At 33.3% G+C, this 8,638-nt stretch overlaps 1 protein-coding gene and 1 long non-coding RNA gene across 2 annotated transcripts in view; both read left to right on the forward strand.

The window, feature by feature from the left end:
• Positions 1–8,638, forward strand: part of side-VII (sidestep VII) — a 145,199-nt gene that overhangs the window by 107,734 nt on the left and 28,827 nt on the right. The gene's annotated exons all lie outside the window — the stretch shown is intronic.
• On the forward strand, positions 5,779–8,535 carry LOC106622719 (uncharacterized). The gene is made up of 3 exons (XR_001330960.3): positions 5,779–6,039; positions 7,285–7,809; positions 7,904–8,535. It is a non-coding gene; the product is annotated as an uncharacterized lncRNA (long non-coding RNA).

Below are 8,638 nucleotides of genomic sequence, written 5' to 3' on the forward strand. Positions count from 1 at the left end.
AAGTAAAATTACGACTTGAAATTGCATAATGTGAACTGCATAATTTTTTCTTTTAATTTATCTTTTGTTCTATTTTTATACTCTAACAACATGTTGCTACAGAATATAATATTTTGGTTCAGCTAACGGCCATTTGTATCATCTAAAGCACGGTGTTTGTTGCCAAACTACTTTGAAATGACTGAACCGATTTTGATAAAAATTGGTGTGTTTATCGAGTGTGTCTGAAAATCGGCCACAATTCATTTTTCATATTCCTAAATGTTAACGGCGTCCACCCCAATATTTTAAAAAAAAAATTTTTGACAACATTTTTATGTTTTTATTTTTTTATGACTCAGCATTAAAAAATACATGCAATTCTAAATTTTCACCCTAATACGATCATCATATAGGGATGAAAAGAAACCGGCTCCCGGTTTTTCTCTTTCTATACAGTTTTCATACATTTTTATACTCCCGCAACATGAGTACAATAGTTTTGTTCACCTGACGGTTGTTTGTATCACCTAAAACTAAACGAAATAGATATTGATATCGATTTATATAAACATATATAAAAATTATCAGGATGACAAGATGAGTTGACAAAACTTGGTACACATGTTCTTTAGTACTCAAGAGATATTGGTATTGCAGAGGTCATAGAGACGCCCATATAACGTTATTAAAAATTTTTTTAATTTTTTTAAAGTGGGCAAAAGCATTAAATTTCACAACCAATTTGGTAAGAAAAGGCTTTATAGGGATATGTATAAATTGTACAACGGACGTGGTATCGCCCACCTTTAAGTGAAATACTATATCTCAGGTATAATAAAAAATTTCAACCAAATTCGGCGTGTGCTGTTTCTGAAACATGGAAATGAGCGAAAACGGATTAAATTCCATCTGATTCCTTTAATTTACAGTAATCAAATCAAACATCAATAAAGTTATCAGAATAAAACTTTGCACAAATATCGCCCTCTTGGTCTTTCATCTTACGCTCAAAAATAAATAAAATCAGACCATAACCCGTCAAAAACGGGTAAATCAGACTAATACCTCCGTTACCTCTCATATACATAATATTAGCGAACTTCCGGTTGACTTTAGCCGCATCTATTGATTAATATGTAAGTAAACTTAATGAAATTCATAAAGAATATTTTTCTAATAACATGGTATCTTCTTGCCTAAAATGGAATTGAATGAAATAAGAATTTCAAACTCTCGGTTGGCTTTATATCGAATATATTTATATCCATCAATATTAAGTGAAATCGACAAATTGCGATCTTCAGACACACTTGCCTAAATGGCAGTAATATTTTTATTACATCTAGCGGTTTTTGTCTTATTGGCACTTGAACATTATGTAAAGAAAATGTACGTTCGAAATTTTCAACAATTCGCCGAACAGTGACGTTGTTCGTTGTTCTTGCCTATATCTTTCCATGATAAAATTGTAAACATTTCTGAATGCAATGAAAAAAAATTACAAATCATGACATATTATCCCTATTAGATTACCCTATATATCGCGAAAACGACTAAAACGTATTTTTCACGAACAAAACAACTTTCGATAGTGCTAAAAATTCACCAAAACTACACTTGCCGAATTTTTTGAATTTTTGTAATCATACGGATGCTTTTGGTGCCTCTGCACAAACAGTGCTCTATTCCGCAGAACCACACTATATTACATGGGTTCAATCTTAAAAATTGATGCCCAGCAAGCAACGCATACCAGTTGATGCATGCTCCGGTTTATTTAAAGCAAATACTCCGGGTCGTGTATATACAGCTAATCTAAGGCAGACTAAGGCTTTTATCTGCGAATGTTGGTTAATGACAACAGACTATTGTTAAATCAAGATACATACATACGTAAACTAAATGAACAACGGTATTCAACGTATGAAGATGCATGCCTTGAACTAAGCTTGCTAGAAGATAACATTCATTGGGACAGTATACTTTCTGAAGAAGCATTTAACTGCACGGGATACTACTATTTGTAGTACTGACAACATGTTTCCCGTCCCGATCACAAATGTTGTGGGATAATCACAAAGATTCGATGGTTGGACTTTTATTAGACATATGGGAGATAGGTGAAATATTGACCAAATTGTACCTATTTTTGACATTACCACATATTATTAACAGAAATAGATGCTCTTTGAGTTTCATTAAGGTACCTCACATCCGATGTTTGAAAATCCTGATATTAGTTAAATGGAGTCTAGGACAAGTTTTCACCCGATTTTATCCATTTTAGGCACAAAGATGCACTGTATTGGGTATATGGGGACTAAGGGAATTATTGATCCGATTCAATCCAAATTTGACACGCAATAGGGACTGGGGTCCACATATTCGGTACCTAGAAGATTGAATAGTTTCGGTTCGATTTGGACAAATTTTAGCCATCAGGTGGCATACCTTAAGGGCGTTACTCAAGAAAAGTTCTCGTTGTATTCATGGTACTGAATTTGTATACTGGAAAGTGAAAGAATCAGACGGAATTAAATTGTCATATACTTGTATGTGAAGTACTTGTAGGCGTGCTTGTGGTCAATATATCAATAATATTAAAGTAAAGTTACCTACTGAATTTAGTTAAAATAGGTTCAGTAGATCCCGAGGTATGGGTTTTCCCCTAAAAGTGGACGGTGCCATGCCCATTGTACAATTTTTATATTGCCTCCTGTAATGCCTAATAATATCATCCTTTGAGTAAGCGTCTCTGACTTATTTCTTTAATGAGGTGTCGTACTTTTAATAGTTTTAATCAAAACCGTTATATGGGGAGTGGGCGGGGTTTTCATTCGATTTCACCAATTTTGACACTGTCGGTAGGGACGCTAAAAATATTTTCCCTGTGTATTTGGTTATTATGACTTTTGTGGTTTAGGAGATATATACCTACATTAAACATGTTAGAGGGCGGAGCCACTTACCGTTTTTCAATGTTTTTAACTCACAGGTGCCCCTTGATACTGCGACCTCTGTGCCAAATTAAAATTTTATATCTTAATTAAGTGATTAGTTATGACATTTTATATGTTTTTGAATATTGGCGTTTTGTGGCTGTGGCAGTAGTCGGATTACGCCCATGGAATTTGTCTTCACTTTTTTGCTAAGAAACGTGTACCAAGTTCCAATGATCATTTATGTATATATCTATTTCTAACCCGATTAGGTTTAGGTGATACAATCAACTTTTAGGTGAAGTAAACTACTTGTAGTATACTCTGTAGCAGCATGTTGCAAGAGTATAAAAACTAATTGCTAATTTTTTGACATCTTATTCCAAGAAAGGTTTATTTATGGCGACTGCATTCATGCTTCTCTTTCCGGTCTACTTTTTCAAACATCTGTTTTAATGTTCGCCGCCAGCAATAAGCCTTAAAATTGAATAAAACGCCATGGTACATTGGTTAGATTAATGTATGTATGGTTGCATGCGGATACACAATTTTGGAGAATGAAGAAGAAAACGGCGTAAAGGGGGGTCTTATTGTATTACAAAATCAAATTATATGGACGTATTAAAAATACTGTTCTTTTTGTGTTAAAATTTTTTTTCAAAAAGAAATCTTATTTATAGAAATGTATTGGAATTGGATTAATTTCGGCACTCTCCACTACATTTTGGAAGATTGTTGGACTAAATTTGGCAAAATTAAAAATTATCAAATACCATCTCTGATACAAAGTACGCTCTTCAAGGTATTAATTGGGTGGTTTATGAAAATCAGCTTCAAATCCCACTTCCAAAAAGTAGCGGGAAACTGTAAGTTTCACCACATTAATAATTCGATTTGAAGCTGTTATTAATTCACAGAAACTCACAATTCTCAGGCAAGATCCCTCAGATTTTACATCCCTAACTCCAGGACACTTTCTTAAAGGAGCACAAATTCTGTCAATGTCTGAGCCACACATGGAGTCGCTACTATCATTAAACCGATGGAAAAAAATTAAAATTCTTCATCGTGATTTCAAATGAAGAAAGAGTATATAAAATATATTCATAAAAAGTACAGATGGAAACTCCAAAAAAAGCGCCAAAGCCTGGAGACTGCCTACCACCTACCGAATGGTGGCTTGGCCATCATGAGCTATCAAAAATCAAATAGGATTGCACAGAAGCGGAGGTCCCTTTTCATTTTGGCTCTCGAACTGACAACACAGCTCACATCGCAACATCTTTTTCATCGGGATAAATATTGAAAATTTAAATTCACAACTATTGCAATTACAGTGGGATAAAAAGTCGGTTTCCGCAAAATTAAATACTTTTTTGCGTTTTTGTATTCTGCTTAAAGGTTAGGTGCGCGGGTATGTGGTGACTGCTCAGTAAACAAATTAAATACAATAACTAAAGCAAATGTCTATATTCATCTTACTAGTGCAGGGAAAGTACTTATATACCCATATCAATAATTCGTTTTACCGAATGGTATAATGCTTATTAATATATTTTCCCTTAATTTATTTAAGATGTTTTCTACTTATATATTGTACATATATTAAATAGTAGAAACTGAAATAAAGGGACAAATTGTGGTTTCGACCGATTTCAATCATACTAAGTTTATGGATAAAGAAACGCCTAATTAAATAATTGGGTAAATACTTAATTTCATTAAAATATCGCACATATTGACCTAAGGAGGCATTCTAGTCTAGAAATAAAAAAAAATCGATATTTTCTTGTATTCTTGTAATTCTAATATATTACTAATAAAATATGGATAGTAAAAATATTAATTGCCTTTTTTTACGACACTTTAAAATTTACCTGTATAATTATCAATCGACTACATCGATATTCACACCATATGAGAAGCTTCTCCTTAGCAATTTTGGTTCATTTAGCTATATTGGCTTGTGAGATAAGTACTTTTAACCTATAAGAAGTCCCGTTCACTTTTTTTTTAATTTTCAGCCCATAGAGGCCCTTCAGTAAAGTCTCAAATTACATTTTTGTATCTTAATTTGTGGCTTAGTGTACACTCATTATAAGTTTTCGCTTGAGGGCTTTTTGAAGGCGTGACTATGGTCGAACAGACAATCACCCGTTTCGACTCTAACACGTCTCGTCATCCTGACCTGATCATATATATAAACATATATTTGTAATTTATAGGTATTATAAACAACAGTTGGGTGGAAAAAACTAGTATACTCTGTTGCAACGTGTTGCGAGAGTATAATATTATTTTCATTAAAGATATTTACTATACTCAAACTCCAAAATTCAGTTTTCTGCTTTCTGCACACGACAACAAGGGTTGATAACAGAGTTCTACAAAAATATTTTTTATTTGGTTTCTCTGGATAACTTAGCACGTTTTGATGCTTTCAAGTGTCCAGATTACGTCCTTATTCAAGAAAATATTGAATGTGCTCTTGTTTTCTTTCCCGACTAGGAAATTAAAAAAGAGAAGCTCATCAAAGGCGTTAAACTTGGTGTTCTTAGCGGGTAGGTCTGAGAATATGCTACATCTATTTCTTATACCCCTAAATGTTAGGAGTGGTCTACCCCATATATTACATTTTTTTCTTTTTTGGACAAATTTTTTTGGTTTTTTTTACACAATTCATCATTAAATAAATTAGCTTCTACAATAAATGTTCACCCTTAAACGATCAACCCTGATTTTTAATCTCAATTTTTATATTATTCGGTTCCATCCACTGATGCACAAGATGGCAATAGAATATAATAACTGTATTGTAGTATACTATAATTCGCATGTATGGTGTTATTAATCAATCAGTTATCACCGCCAGGTATCTCCCGTTGTCATTTCTGAACCAGCCAACATTACGGAGTAGAGTTTGTGTTTCGATCCTAGCAGTTACTGTTATACGTTTCATTTTAATTTTTACTGAATTTCTCAAGTTAATTTTATTCTCCTAGTGAATTTAACATTATTTCTTAGTGCAAAAAATATCGATATCGCAAACATACACTTTTAATACTTATATTAATGTTAAGTTCTGCAGTTCGGCGAAGAGCATCAAATATATTTGTAGGTATGTGATTAAAGGAAGTGAATTTAGAATTGAAAATATTAATATATAAGCTCCTCAAATAAATGAAATGTAATAACGCCGTAACAAATTGGCCGCTTTATTAGCTCCAATTAAGCTGCCTGGTGTATGTTGGGTTTCCAAATTCATAAACAGAATTCATCAATTATCCATTTAGTTGTGCATCTCTAAAAAGGCCAACACGTTTTTTTCACGAACGAGATCGTGCTATAATAATTGTGCATATACAGCTAATCCAAGGCAGACTATGTGCTTTTATCTGCAACCTTTGTTGGTTAATGTCACCGTACCATTGTCATTTCAAGATATACGCAAAGAAATAGACAACAGTGTCCAACGTATAAAGATGCGTATCTTGTACTAGGATTGCTAGAAGATGGGGACAGTATTCTTGCTGCAGTTCCATTAAATTGCACAGAAACACAAAGTCGTCTGCTATTGCACTGAAGACATGTTTCCCGATCCGAGTACAAATGTTGTGGGACAATCATAAAGATTTGATGGCTGATGATATATTTTATCGACATCGTACAAGGTGCAACGATCCAACGATGTCATTCAGTGACGCAATGTACAACGAAGAATTTATTACTACTGAGTATCATTGCGTTGTAATTGCAAATTCACCAATTAGCCATTTCAGTTAGAGTTCACCAAATCGGAGTTCATCTGATTTAATCAATGCAGATATAAATGGTGAAACGCAGTTTGGTACTGTCTAATTGGCAGCGACTAAATGATGAACAAAAAGTAACTTACGGCCGCATAATGCTGGCAGTTTCGGCAGGGCAAGGGTGATTTTTTTTGGACGCAAAAGGTGGAGCTGGAAAAACATTATTTATTTCAAAACTTCTTACTGAAATACGATCAAAAATGGTATCGCATTGGCCATTACATCATGTGGCATTGCAAAAACTTTATTAGATGGAGGCTCATTCAGCATTTAAGCTGCCATTAAACTTTCAAAATAACCCATATTCAGTGCGTCACATACAAAAGCAATCGTTTTTGACCACAGTGCTGAAACAGTATACAATTTTTATTCATATTTACATCTAAAATGGCAGTATGGCACACAAACTTTCACATGAGGCAGTGGATAGGATATTAAATCATACATAAAATATTAAATATTAAATATATTATAATACAATAATATTAAATCATCATAAAAAACAACGGCATACTATTTGGCGCCACTCTATGACTCCTTTTGGGTGATTTCAGACAGACACTTCCCGTTATCCCACATTCAACGCACGCAGATTCATCTGCAAAACTTTCTGTTTTCGCAAAACAACTGTTGAGTATTGGCGATGGAAAAGTTGATGTACATGAAAATACTGGGTGCAAAAACTGACGTATTTCTGCACAATCATCAACCATTCTCATAGACAATATATTTCCCAAAATAGAAAAATCTTTAGTGGCCGGCAGAAAGAGCGATTATGGCAGCAAAAAGTTTGGACGTCAATGGATTAAATTTAAAGATTCGACAGTTGTTGCCAGGGATCTTGGTGTCATACAAATTTATCGATGTTGTTTGCGACGCCAACGAAGCTGTGAATTATCCGATTTAATAATTTTTGAATACATCACATATGCCGAGCATGCTACTGCACCATTTACAACTGAAGGTTGGATCTCCGGTTATTTTGCTACGTATTTTAACCTACCACGGCTTAGCAACAGCACAAGTTTAGTCATTAAAAACTTAATAAAAAACATTAATTGAAGCCACCATTTTGAATGGTAAGTACCGAGGCGAAAATATATTACTGCGACGAGTCCCTATGATTCTTACAGATGTGTCAATTGAATTCAAACGCTCCCAATTTTTTGTTAGATTGGTATTCGCAAGGACGATCAATAACTCCCAAGCCCAATATTTTCCCACGTACAACTTTATGTGGCATGTTCTCACGCGAACAAAGCATCCAGTTTATTTGCCAAAGATGGGCTGACCAAAAATATTGTAAATTGTGTTGAGAGATTAATATTTGTTTATTTTTAATTGCCATAATTAGTAGTAGAAATATGAAATATGAACTATTTTCAATGTACTCGTATATATGTATATGTAGCTATCGATAATTGTAATGATGATTAAATAAATAAATTAATTCATTAATAAAAAAATAATTTTTTAGCTTAAATAAAGTATACTTTAGTTCTCTTGATCCCCCACACACTTATTGTGTTAGTTGTTTCTAAAAATAACGTTAATGGCAAAACAGCGTTTGTCGGGTTAGCAAGTGTATAATATGTATATAATTCTGTTAATGTGTTTATACACATATGTATGTAAATGTTAATTTACTGTACCATAACACAAAATAACAAAATAAAGTTAGAAAATGTTCAAAAATATAAAATGGAAGAATGAAACTGTAATATATAATTATGTAAATTCATAATAAAATTATTTTAGGAATAAGATCATTCAGTTTACACAAATGGCTAACCAAATATGTAATCAATAACCAGTTTTCTGTACCGAAATGATAACAAATTAGGGAACAACAAATTTTCTGTAGCAGATGGCTAACCGATGAAGTAACGAATGCAATAGTATTTGTAA

Source organism: Bactrocera oleae, chromosome 2 (genome assembly GCF_042242935.1).
Source record: "Bactrocera oleae isolate idBacOlea1 chromosome 2, idBacOlea1, whole genome shotgun sequence".
NCBI lineage: Eukaryota > Metazoa > Arthropoda > Insecta > Diptera > Tephritidae > Bactrocera > Bactrocera oleae.